Consider the following 14185-nt stretch of genomic DNA (forward strand, 5'->3'; position numbering starts at 1 on the left):
TAGGCATGATAGATGCAGATTAATATAAAACTGCGATCACATGAAGAAATCATAAAACAATATTATAATGACTATAAAAATAAAAACAATATTAAGTATAAATAAAATTGTGAAATTCATGATGAAAGTATATTATCTAAAGAAATTCTAATAGCTAAATAAAACAATGATAATAAACATACCTAATATAACACATAATGTAAATAAAGGAGATGAAACTCACACAGATAACATTTTGAAAATAGTTGATTCCAAATCATATTTTATAAGATTTATATTTAAAAAAAGTAAAAGAATTTGAAGTCTTAATTCAATTAAAGATGAAAAGATTTAAATTTAAAAATTCCTAGAAATTAACATTACCTTATTTTACTACATTATATTAACTTAATAAGTTTTTTTAATACTTTGGTTTTAAATTATTATTATTAACTTATTAAACATATTGTTAAATTGAACTTTATAAAGTATATATAGATACAAAAATAGTGTGATAAACAGTTAAAAAACATTAAATAATAAAATATATAATTTATTTTCTCTATACCCTGACTACTTTAATATTAATATTATTCTGGTAAAATTTTAAATCAGTTTCTATTAATTCACAAATTTATAGTTACAATAATAAATAAAAATATTACTTTTTGGAAGTAAGATGTTATTGTCTTTTTTTGCAACTGGGTTTCAACTCCATTTGTGATATTATATGGAATATCACAATTTAAAGATACCCAATTATTATTATCTCTTTTGATGGCTACCTTTGTAAATTTCATATCAGCTGGCTTGACATGAGGATGTTTATGTTTATAATGTTCATGTATCTTGTCACTTCTTATTTTAGAAGTTTTGCAATTTTTAATATTGCACTTAACTTTAAATATGGTTTTGTTACTTGGCATCTAGAAAGAAATAATTATTATAATATAATTTTTTACATATTATGTTTTTTATTATTCTTTGCTTGCTGATATATGTTTTTATGCATGACTCAAAAAATTACCTAAAATTTATCCTGCTAAAATCTATAAATTTATTAAAAAACATAATATAAATATATTAACCTCTAAGAAAAGTACCAAATAGGAAATGTGTAAATATTAACTTGATAAAATGCTAAATGAAAATCGTTGACAAAGAAAATTTATATTATTTATTAATTGACAAATATCTTTACTTTAATTGACATTTTTCAGAAAATCAAAAGATCATCATAATCGTATCAATTAATGGATTAAAAAAAGATTATAATTCAAATCAAAAATTACCCACCAAAAATCAATACCTACCCCCAAAAAAATAATGCCTACCCCCAAAAAATTAATATCAACCCCTTAAAATCGATACCTACCCCCAAAAATGCTAATATATTTTGGAGGCATTTGTCTACTACCCCCCCCCCCTCCCCGGCCATGTAGACGCTGCTCGGAACACTAAAATAAAGAATGTATTAAAATGTTCGTTTATTTACTTTTTCAATCTACTATTTATATATTTTTTACAAACTAAAATTAGAATATAATATTAAAAAGGTTAACATATAAAATAAAAGTATAACAAAAATAAAAATATATTTGAATAAGTTATTAATTAAATGAATGCGCGATTTGAATAAAAGAATTAAATGAATGTGCGTTACATTATAAACATATACTATTTATTAACCAAAAAATATATTATATTAATTTATTAATTTCTATAATATAACATAAACCTTTAGAAAGTCTGCCATTCCTTTATTGTTTATAGAATCAAATGGCATTAAAGCTAAGCAGCACATCAAAACATAATTTCGCCCTATTAGATTTCATATTTATTTTAAACATTAAAAATATATTTAAAAAACATCAAAATAATTAGAGCTGGAATGAAACAAATTATAAATTTGATTTAGTTATAACTTTCAAAATAAAATTTTACATAATTAATTTAATAAATTATATATTAAGTTTATACATTAAAAAGACATTTAAAAAATATAATAATTAGAGTTGGAATGAAACAAATTATGGATTTGATTTAGTAGTAACTTTCAAAATAAAGTTTTACATAATTAATTTAATAAATTATATATTAAGTTTATACATTAAAAGATCTCAAAATAGAGCTGGCAATAAATAAACTAAAAATTTAGTTGTTTTGAACTTTCAAAATAAAGCTTAATAATATTACAAACCAGTTAAAAATTTTAAGTGAATAATAATAAACAATAATACTAACCTAAGAGCCATTTTTTATCTTTGATATTGTTGCTGCATCTAGGTGTTGGCTTTAAAAACATTTTTAGACTTTGAATGGATTTATTATTATTCATTTTTTCTGTTAGTTTGTGATAATTAATTAAGTGCCGAGATAGATTACTTGTACTTATATTTTTACTAAAACATTTTATTTCATAACTAAAATATAAAATATACATAAATATAAGTCTAAAATAAAAATAAACTGTGAAAATGAATTATGTTTATTCGAATCTTCCTCATCTTTTTTCGCCAATTTTAAGCAAGGTTCACAATAAATATAATCAGGCATTATTGTGCTTTTCTTATTTTCATTCTTCAAAATAAGATTTCCAAAGTACCTCCAGACATAACTTGATTTATGATTAGTAGAGAGAGTTATTATTTCATAATTGTATATAGGGTAGTTTAAAACGTGCAAGTCCATAAAATCTATTAATATGAATTATTTGTGGAAATAAAATATGATGTATGAATGAATGTAAATGATATACACTAGTCTATTATATATAGCAATAGAATACAATTCATATTTTAATTTTATTAATGTTAGTATTCAAATTAAAATAATAATAATTTAATATATAAATATAATTAATATGCTTTCTAAAAATTACACACGCCGCGCCGCCGCCATAATAAAAATCGGCGGCTTTTCCGGCGTGAATAAAAATAGCGGCGCCGGCGTGAGCCGGCGGCGCACAGGTCTAGTCTGGTTATGTCTTGATTGTAAACTTTCAGGGCTAAAATGGCGAAAAAAATTCACCTTTAATTAGTTCATTCCATCAAGGTTTATTAAATATTTCAAAACTTGGCTCATCGGTACCAGCCATAATTTAATAATAGAATATTCGAGATATTTATTTTAAAATCATTATATTTTTGTCATAAACTTATTTTACTTTTAATATGTTTATAAAAAAATTTTTTTTATGCCTTTTCTCGGATTTTTAAAATTTGATCATTTTAGGGTTTTAATCATATTATTTTTAAGGCTCTGGTTAAAATTTTATATTATGGGTATCTGATAAAAAAAAATATGTAAAATAAATTGGACAGTTTCAATTTGCTAACCACCACATATTTTTGGTTTTGTTTTATATGAATTATTTAAAATTAAATATGAAGAAAGAAAGAAAGAAAGAGAAAGAAAGAAAGAAAGAAAGAAAGAAAGAAAGAAAGAAAGAAAGAAAGAAAGAAAGAAAGAAAGAAAGAAAGAAAGAAAGAAAGAAAGAAAGAAAGAAAGAAAGAAAGAAAGAAAGAAAGAAAGAAAGAAAGAAGATAAGGATAGCAAAATGATTTTTTTTAATAGGGCGAGAGATATATATATTAACTTGTGATAGAGCTATATAAAGATAACTTTAAATTTAAAAAAATAATATCAGCTGATTATGGGGGGGGGGGTAGGGTGGTCTGATTTTGAGATTTTAATCATTTTTTTTAAACATTTAATTAATATATTTTAAAAAACCTGAATTTATCATCCTAAATCATTTATAATATCGAAATAATGATTAAAGTGTTTTTTATTTTTATCTCCTTGTGATATGTCTATTTTTTTTTAAAAAACATTTATTTAATTAGGTTGTTAATGGAGAAAGGCGGCGCACTTCTTGGCTTCTAAAATTACCCGCTTTACAAATAGATATATAACTTATGAAAAGAAAGATAGAAATTGATTTTTAAAAAAAAAAAATGTTACATGCTTATTTAGGTAATTTAATCACATTTATTTTATTATTTTCTTAACTAAATTAATTGAGGAAATTGAAGATAAAAAAATTATGAACTCGACTATAAGTGAAAGCATAGGATTCATATTCTTAAATACCAATAATTATTAAATATGACGCGAAAGTATTCATTTTAAAAATATATGTGTCAGTCAATATAATAAAAAAAAGTATGTTAAAAATGAAGATAAAGTGAATCTTATAATATTAATTAAATAAAATTCCTTTAAACTTCACCAATTTATATCTCGTAAATCACAAAAGTTTTACGTAATTAATATATCCTTTTAAAATTATTTACAACATCGTTTTAAAAAGAAAAAATAATAAAATAAAACCCAGGAAATTGAAAAAATTTGCTAATAATTTTTTTATATATTATATATGTTTCGGACATCTAAATTAAAAAAAAAAGAAGTTTTATTTAAATAATATTCAAAAAAAAGTATATATTGTTGAACTAATATTCTTTATTTAGGTTCTGCTGTCATTCATTGAATGACCAAAAATTATCGCTATTATGGAAATTATTTTCCACCATTCATGGCTTATCACTTGCTCTAGTCATAACATAACCATATCCACCCTCATCAAATCTCTCCGTATTTTTACCTGTCATCTTTCCTTTTTTTTTTTTCGTTTATCACCCAAAACATTCTACTCTTACCATTATAATAATAAAAATAAAATTTAATATGGATGTGGAAGTGTATGTAGTATGATAAAAAAAATAATTATGGTTTCCAATGCCAAATTCCTCCTGGCATTCTTACAAGAAAAAAAAAATAGTTTTATAATTTGCTGCGTTTTGATAGGATTGACTTTCCTTTTTCTGATGTACGATTCAAATTGGAATATGGGATCTGGCGCAAGCCTTAATTCTTGGACTAACGATAAAAGATTCTACAAAAGATACATATGGCATCAAGTCAAAAGCGCATTTGATTCCAAATTAGAAAATACTGGTTACCACTATAGGAATGATAATCCCTCCTTAAATGACTCTAGAAATGAAAATTTAAAATTAGAAATAATCGACGGTGGATTGACTTGGACGGAATCTCTCCACATTTTAAACCAAGTGATATCTTCCCGGATGATAAGCGCGTGTCTTAATTTAACCCATTCCAAATTTCAATCTCACATGGATTTAAATTCTGATTCTTATATCCGTTCAAATGCCCAATTCGCCAGCAATTTTTTATGGCGCCATCTCCGGATCAATTCACACGAACCATATACCAAAATATTTTATAAAATGGTAGCCAAAAAATTTCCCGTTATTGATCTCCTAAATTTCGAATATAAAATTGACATCAGTTATCCCGATTGCGAGGACAAAGAAAACATGGACTATTTTGATTATCCTAAGTTTAATAGATATACACCGAAAACAACACTGATGATAGCTCCCACTAATTTAAAGGTCACGGAGAGAAATGATAACTCAAATATTCATTTAGCAAAAAAGGGTTTAGTATTTACTAATAATTCTTTTATAAATTCTTCAGAGCCAGACGTTACCATTGATTCGAGCGCTTCTGATAATAGTGCACAAACTCAATCGTTTCGATCTAGAGATAAAAAGGAAACAAAACCGATAACTTTAATTATACTAATCCATACGGCTCCTTCTAATTTTAAAAATCGGATGTCTATTCGCAAATCGTGGGGATCTTTAAGTAATATTAAAAAAAAGAGAAATAAAGCAACGGCGAACCCATTACATATTTCGACAAATGATAAATATAATAAAGGTGTAATGAATTCCATATATAAAATTTTGACGGGTGATATAGATTTTGATGAAATGAATATAAGACTCGTTTTTCTGACAGCTTTAACATTCATTGAAACTAAAGACAGAAAAAAGTCATTTAACATGAGGATTTCATCTCCAAAACCCTTTCCAATACGCAATAATTATCCACCGCTGTATAATATTTTGCATAATTCGAATGCCACAACGCACAGTTCTGGCATCCGGGTTTCCCAGTTTAACTTCAGCATATATCAAAGCGATCAACAATCAAACCGAATTATCCAAAGAATGCTTAAAATAGAAGCGCGTAAATACAGAGATATTGTCCAAGGAGATTTTCTCGATTCCTACCAAAATTTGACTTACAAAATGATTATGGGTTTTAAGTGGATAGCCAGTAGATGCTCCAAGGCAGATTACGTTTTAAAGATGGATGATGATATTTATGTAGACATATTCAAGCTTTACCTTATAATTAATAAAGTAAATCATCTGAAAAATTTGTATGATGACTATATACAAGAGAATACTCCGATAGATACAAGCGATATTATTCGTTTAATGAAGGAAGTATTCGTTAATTCATTTTCGATGATGACCAAAACGGATATGATTAATAGTGTACAAAAAAAAGATAAAGAGTGGGTTAGTGATCTTCTGACTTCTTTCATGACTCCTAAATTTACTCGTCCTTTAGAAAAAAATTCTTTTAAAGATGAAACATCTTTAATGACAAACCAATCATCATGCAAGAGTATCGCTGCGGCTTACGAAGCCCTTAATACAAACCCTTTTACTAATATCTTGTTGTGCAATGTGTATATTGGAATGTCAGTTGTACGCGACCCATCATCCAAGTGGTATGTGAGTGAGAAAGATTTCGGCAACAAAACTTTTCCGTCCTATTGTTCGGGATGGGCCGTTTTGCTCCCAATTAATGCTGTGTACAAACTTATGTATAGCGCACCCAAACTCCCATATTTTTGGATCGATGACGTACACATAACCGGATCCTTGTTAGCATATTCTAAGTTATCGCTCAAAAGACTTAATTCTTATTTCACATTCGGACTTTTTCCTATCCAAAATCACCAAAAAATATCTATGGATAATAAGACAAATAGCGAGAAAAGTTTCCGCAAGCAATTAAGTTCAAATAAATACATGTTCGGTTATGTCGGGGAAGATGCAGACTATATTCTCAAGTTGTGGGGCCAAACTTTAAATTTTTACATGGATCATTTTTTGATAACGTAAATGATGATGCTACTTAAAGAATACCCATTATATATAAAAAAATTTTTATTTATTATTATTATATATATATATATAATAATGTAATAAATTTTTAATTAAAAAAAAGCAAACTGATTTTTCTATCATAAAAATGTCAGCAAGATAAAATTGAGCATTAAACATAATTATATTCTTACCACTTTCCAATTAATGGTAATTGTAGTTAGGTCTATATTTTTAGCCGTTTAAACCCATTTTTAGCCAGTTAAATAATCGGCTAAACCAAGTTTTCGCCGGAAACTATCATGTTGGCATCGGGGTTTTTCTTAAAAAGAAAACAGATCAAATTTGGAAGAAACTAATATAAATTAAAAAGCCTTAATGTTAACAGATTTTTTCCGGCAGGCGAGTAATTAGCCAACATTTAGCCATTACCCAACTATGGTCTTGAATGATAATTTACTTTAAAATTGGGAGTGCAGGCGTAGATAGAACTAAACTTAAACAATCCGATTAATCAATTGCAAAAAATTGATATAACTGCTTAAATCATATCATTGATAGTAAAAAATGGACCCCCCTCCCCACCTTATATGAAACTAAGGATAACACAAGATATGAAGGATAATTTTTTTTGTTTGTTATATAAAATGTATTTTTTAGCTTTAGAAAAGTTTGGCTCAAAAAGAAGTTTAAATGTTTAGCACAGATGCTCTACCCAACGTTAAAAGAAATAGTATATATATTTCGGTCATGGTCTACACAATTTAATAACAGTCAATGATGATATTTAAAAAATGTGCATCTAATTGAAAATTTAATCACGAATAGGATAAATTATGACTTAAGATATAAGACGGCTCTGATTATATTTGAATTCGTAGCCCAACGGAAAATTCCTGTATACAATACATCTAGCATCGAATGTTAGATCTTGATAGCACTAATTCTTACCCTGATAACCAGTTTCAAAATAGGGACAATAATGATATTTACAATATTAATACTCAATTGAAGACATTAAAATTAAATTTGTCAACCAGATAGCTTAGTATATAAACTCTATGACAAAAAGTATTTCCAGAGCTAATAAGAATATGCTTTGGTTTAGAATAAATTTGAAAACAGGATCTTTAAGTTTCGAACAATGAATTTGATCTAGTTGAAGAGCTAATATTTTTTCAAAATTTAAGTAACCAATTGAATTTCTTTCTTCATAAATAGAAACATCCTTAGACATTACTTTTAGAAGTGAGATACCCATTTATTAGTAAATGATAGCTCAAAGGTTATTTTCATAAGGAAATATGTTTGAAAAATAGCTCTACGATTTTCTGTTAGCAATATGATGCAGGTATTATTATATAAGTATTTTAATTTACTCTTTAATTCATAAATTATATAGGTGTGTTGGCTGCATTACTAGACACCTTTAAAAAAAAATAAACCTTGTACCAAGAATAAAATTGTATATCGAGTGAAGATTGTCATAAAACATTTTAAACTACTAGAGAACGATGATTCAATTAGTGAAGGATTATGAAAGTTAGGCGGATATATCAAATACAAGTTATCTAGCAAAGGTAGCAAGTAAACAATCAAAGATAAAACACAAATTAGGATTTCTATTATAAATAAATTAAAAAAGAATGCCATATTCTTATCAGAAACGTCATCCACTACCCCAGGATGCAGATGTTTTAAATTTTTGGAAAGAAAATAGAATGAAATTTCTGCATCTTTCCATGCTCCAAGAAAAAAATTTGTGTTCCAGCTACTATTAAACTATAAAAATTATAAAATTGAATAAATTTATAGTGAGTTTCAATTAATAATAAAATATAGCATTATACTGTTTGTTTTATTTTTGGCTAGTCGGTGCAAGGGGCTTGTCGGTTTAGCAGATTTTATTTAAAAATCAAACTTGTTTAGAAATTCAAATTTAATTATGTAATGGCATTGTATAATATGTATATTTAAGGAGAAAAATATTTTATAAACCTCAGCTATTTATATTTCTATATGCAAAAAAGTGTTTTTTAGGTGAAAGTCAAAATGTTTTTACAGCACAATATAAAGTGGCATTAAAATATGAAGAGTTTAAAAATAATAAAATAATAAAAATAATATATGAAATAAAACCCTTTTTTCTCATTTCAGAAAGTTTCATCATTTATCTGTTTAAATATATATTTAGAATGTAATAATTATATTAGTAGCTAGGGGCTAGTAGAATCAGGACTAGTCGGATCAATCAAGTTATACTTACGAATATGATATTATAAAAAATTTATATAATAATATAAAATAAGTGTTCAGTGTTCATTGGCTTCTATTATATATTTAAATCAATTCTATATGATAATCAAATAAAATTAGGAAAAATAAAAATAAAAATTTTTTTTAATTTCACACATTTTTTATAATTAAATAATGACATAGTTTGTCATTTTTATGAATTATTTTGTTTAAATGAATTTTTTTTTTTTAGCTTTAGTTTAAAAATATTAATTGCATTATAAAAAATACTCAATTAATGATAACCCCCCCCCCCCTCCGATTAACAAGCCACAAAACGATATATTTAATTTTAAGAATTTAAATATATATTTTTTTTATAACGAATTTTTTTGTTTATCGTAATAAAATAAATATAAAATTATGTTAAAATTATAATTCATTAAAAAAAAATCAAGCTTTACAATTTGATTTGCTTAACATTATTCTTAAGGATATCAATTCGTTCCACTCATAACGAATTAAATTATAATTTAAATAATTATTGATAATTTATAAATTGTTGTCATCTATCATTCGCTGAATTAGTTTAACTGATCCTATTTTTAAATTTTGCATTTTGAGATAGCAAGCAGTAGAAAATTAAATCTTATTTTTAAATTGAAAGCTTTAAAATCACCGTGTTAATGTTTGTCCGTGTGATTAGTTAGTTTACTGCCATGATATTTATTATCGATTTAGAAAAATAATATTAGTCCAACTAAATTGTTTAAAAAATCTTTGGTACCCTTAACAGTAGTTTTATCTTTACTGAACCGGTTTTTATAACCTCAATGAATGTAAATGAAATAAAATGACGAAAAGCTAATATGTAATGACACCATGTAATGGCACTAGTGGTTTTCAACCGCTCGTTTTGAGCCGATTTTTAAAAGCGGCTAACTCAATATTTAATCTAGAAAAATATTATGGAAGCCTGAAGATTTTATTTGTAGAAGGAACAACGGTTTCGACATTTATTAGCAAAATCTCGAGGCTTAGGCAATATTTTTCTAGCTTAAATATTGAGTTAGCCGTTTTTAAAAATCGGCTCAAAACGAGCCTTTTAACAACACTAAATGACACTATGTAATAACACCTTATTTTTTAAAGCGATTTAAAAATATAAAACCATGTACCTTTAATCGAAAAAAGTAAAAATGTGTGAAAAGATGTTTTAACTTGTGAGATGGGGGACTATTATTATGATAGAGTTATGTTATTGTTAAAATTATGCATTATTATTGGTTTAATAGATATTTATTAATCTAAATCTATAAATAGTATAAATATCTAAATTTGGCCACAAATATTATTATTTTTTGGTTCTTTTAAACCTTAAATTATTTTAAAGCTCTGTGTTTTAGAATACATTTTTATCGATAGTTTTTAATTGATGCAATAATTAAAATAAGGAATAGAATATTTGATTAAATAAGCTGAAAATAAAATAAATTTGCAAATATAAAATAAATTTGTAAATATAAAAAATTTGTAAATAAAATGTTTTTAAATTAAAAGGTCTGTAAAACATTATTATTGTATTTCCTGAGATCTATACTTAATATAAAATTATTCAAACCCCCTCCCCCCAATTAACACGAAAGTTTATTTGTTTCGTATATACTGACATTACTCATAAAAGTTATCAAACAACCTATATTCGGCTGCTTCAAAAATACGGATCGATTGACCTACTACCCAACTTCCCGTTAAAACTAAATCAAGCATTAAAACCATCCAATCTCACGTAAGGAAAATCAGAGTCAAAATCAAGGCCACTACAGCAAAACCCCCTGACAAGATTACCACTTATGGACCCCCTACTATTACAATAACAATCACTAGACCGCTCCTTACCTTAACTACCTGCTTTGGAACATCAAACACTAAACAGAAGCTACTACGATTGATCAAACTAGAAATAGGCTATGATTAGTTTGAATTTGATGAATGATTGACTGCCTTCATTTTTTTTAAATTATTATATTGTACTTACTAGTTATATATTTAGAACTTTTATAGTATTATTTTAACTATATTTTATCCACTTTTAAATAATATAAAATTCAAATCATATTTGAAAATAAGCATTCCATAAATTATTTACCGTTAGTCTTGCATAATCTTATAGCCTTGATGCAATAACTTTTCTATGAACATTCAAATTATATTTATAATAAAAACAAATTTAATTTTCAACTTCAGGTTTTTATGGGTCATAAATTATCATATTTATGGAATGAGAAGTGTTTTTTAAATATCCTCTCACTTATTATTTCTAATAAACAACCTATTTCTTGATTCCAATTCTAAGACATTGGGAAAGTCCCTGATTAATCCAATTATTGGTGCTGGTATTGTGATAAGTAAGGAATTCCAAAGGAGTTTTGGAGAGTGTTAGAGTAAATAATAGGATAAAGACCATCAGATTTTAAGTTATAACAAATAAAATCGTCCTAACTCCTAAATTGTCTAAACGGTTGCAAATCGTTGACCATTATAAAAAATAATCTAATATACATATGGGAAATATCAAAATTGTAATTTTTTAAAGCAATAAGATTGGTTTGGAATTTAACACGTGTGAATATATCTTTACTGCTATGAGAAATTTTGAACCTTGCCTTTTCCTATCAGTAAAGGAAAGCTAACTGGGGAAGGGGGTTGTGTAATAGCTCATTATATTTTATCTGAAAAGTTTTATATGTACGTTGCCCAAGCGAAAGGAATCTAGCATGATTTCCCATCATCAGAATTATATTCCATAACATTCATGAATTTATGACTGCTCATAATTCTAAAATTGGGAAACCCCTATTTTTGCCTTGAATTAATATAATATAAGTGGACCTTATAATATCGCTCAAATCCGCTCTTCCCATATAGGAATTAGAATTATACTAATTTATATGCTGAGTAATTTTTATTTTCGACAAAATTTTACGAAAGAATTTAGACGCTGAATAGAAAGGTAAGAATTTTGCATGTTGACACAATTATCACTATTGAACTATTTTTTTAATGAAATGCGAATATTTTATTAATCTTTCCAAATCGATAATCTTCATAGTCCTTTTCTTCTTTTTACCATAACTATAATTGTTTATAGGAGAATATTAATCAATTTTTCTTATGGCTTTATGATGTTGTATAATACAACTTGAATACTTACATAAAAAATAAAAATATGAATCAATTAAATAGCAAAATATAGACTATAGCCATTTTTAGCTTTTTATAATGTTTATGAACTAAATTCAATTTCGTCCTCTTGACAAAGCCTTTGAATCTGATTAATCTTAATTTTTTTTTGCCTACATTTCAAATGTAATGTAGGGTGGGGTGGGATATCTATGCATTTTTATTTATTATTAATGACCACCATGCCAAATTTTTGGGCATTACATAGAGACAATCGATTGCATATAAGAACAAATATTTCTGGTAATATATAATCCTAAAGGGGATAAATTATATTGTAAACTAAAATTATTGTTATTGTTTTAAAGATTATAGTTGACCATGATATTTCTTGACATGGTTAGAAAAAAAAATTAATCAAAAAAATATTTAATATAAAGTTTGGCATTACTATTTCGTATCTTATCTCGTTTTTTGTTTTTTTCGTTTTATTTTGTTTTTAAATTTTTTAATGTATTATGGCTATTTAGTATTAAGCCGACCTAGGACACGGCCTTAATGCTTACAATTACTTTTTAATGCTCCAAATAAAAAAGTTAATTGTCCAGAAAAAGTACTAATTAATCAGGAATATAACTGAAATACTCATAAAAAATATATGAAACGGTCAGAAATCGTTTTACATATTATGAAAATTATCTGTGAAAATCAGTAAAAAAATTCTAAAACTTAAACATTTAAAATAAGGGGAAAAATTTTTTTAACGTTTCAATTTCTATTCTGAGCGAAATAATATAAGTCTTTGCTTTATTATTCAAAATTTTTGTTATTCTTGGGTAATTGATAGTTGTTTACTTTCTTTTATTGCCTTGCATTGAAATAATATATGAAGAATTTGGGTATAAAAAAATATATTAACAGTTTTTAAGCTATAAATAGAACATTATGATAATTACTTGCATCAAAGGTTGCTATAGCAGAAACATACTTTTTAGAGTCTAAACTATAAATGAACTTATTCTTTAAAAATTATATTTTTTAGTTAATAATTTTATTATTTTTTAATACAATTAGAGGATATTAATTAAATCATGGTTTTGAAAAGAGCCCATAAAAATATTTTGAGCAAAAATTTATCTAAAAGTGCCAAATATTTTTTGTAAAAATCTTAAAGAAAAGAAAGGAAAAGATTAAATTGATTTTTAATCCAAATTTTAAAAAAAAACATATTTAAATTCAATATTTATAATACAATATCCTAATTTAGCGGTAACTGTTGTGGTCAAAATCACAATTGATATTGAAAGGATAAATTAATTTTCAAAACAAAAATTTTTCATTAATAATTGTTATTTTATTTGTAAAATGAAATGAAAAAATATTGCTAAGGATGTGTCCTTCAACTTATTACCTGAGACGAGCCGGGTTCATAATTTAAATTTTTTAAATCATTTGGAGAGTGCGTTACGGGTTTAATTCTTTGATCAGGCCCGGCCCAGGCCCACATTAAAAACATTTAGGCTCAGGCCTGGCCCGGCCCATATTTAATATTAAAAAATTATCAAGCCCAGTCCACGCCCATGATAAGGTTCAAACAAATTCCCCAAGCTCAGCCCAAGCCTATATATAAAATTTAATATATTGTATTTAATGAATAACAATATTTCAGTATAATTAGACATTTTGCTTTTATTCTTTATAAGAAAAAAAAACTGTAATATTTTTTTAAGTAAACAACTTTTTAAAATAAGCTTTAAAGGAAAAGGTTTAGGGCTAAGCTTATAAAAAAT

At 25.9% G+C, this 14185-nt stretch overlaps 1 long non-coding RNA gene across 1 annotated transcript; it reads right to left on the minus strand.

Moving 5' to 3' along the window:
• Positions 1-546: 546 nt before the first annotated feature.
• LOC135922092 (uncharacterized) lies at positions 547-1152 on the minus strand. The gene is made up of 4 exons (XR_010570731.1): positions 1068-1152; positions 1007-1028; positions 645-905; positions 547-597 (listed from the first exon to the last, which is right to left on the minus strand). It is a non-coding gene; the product is annotated as an uncharacterized LOC135922092 (long non-coding RNA).
• Between the last annotated feature and the right edge of the window lie 13033 nt (positions 1153-14185).

Source organism: Gordionus sp. m RMFG-2023, chromosome 1, assembly GCF_954871325.1.
Source record: "Gordionus sp. m RMFG-2023 chromosome 1, tfGorSpeb1-WG-v2, whole genome shotgun sequence".
NCBI lineage: Eukaryota > Metazoa > Nematomorpha > Gordioida > Chordodea > Parachordodidae > Gordionus > Gordionus sp. m RMFG-2023.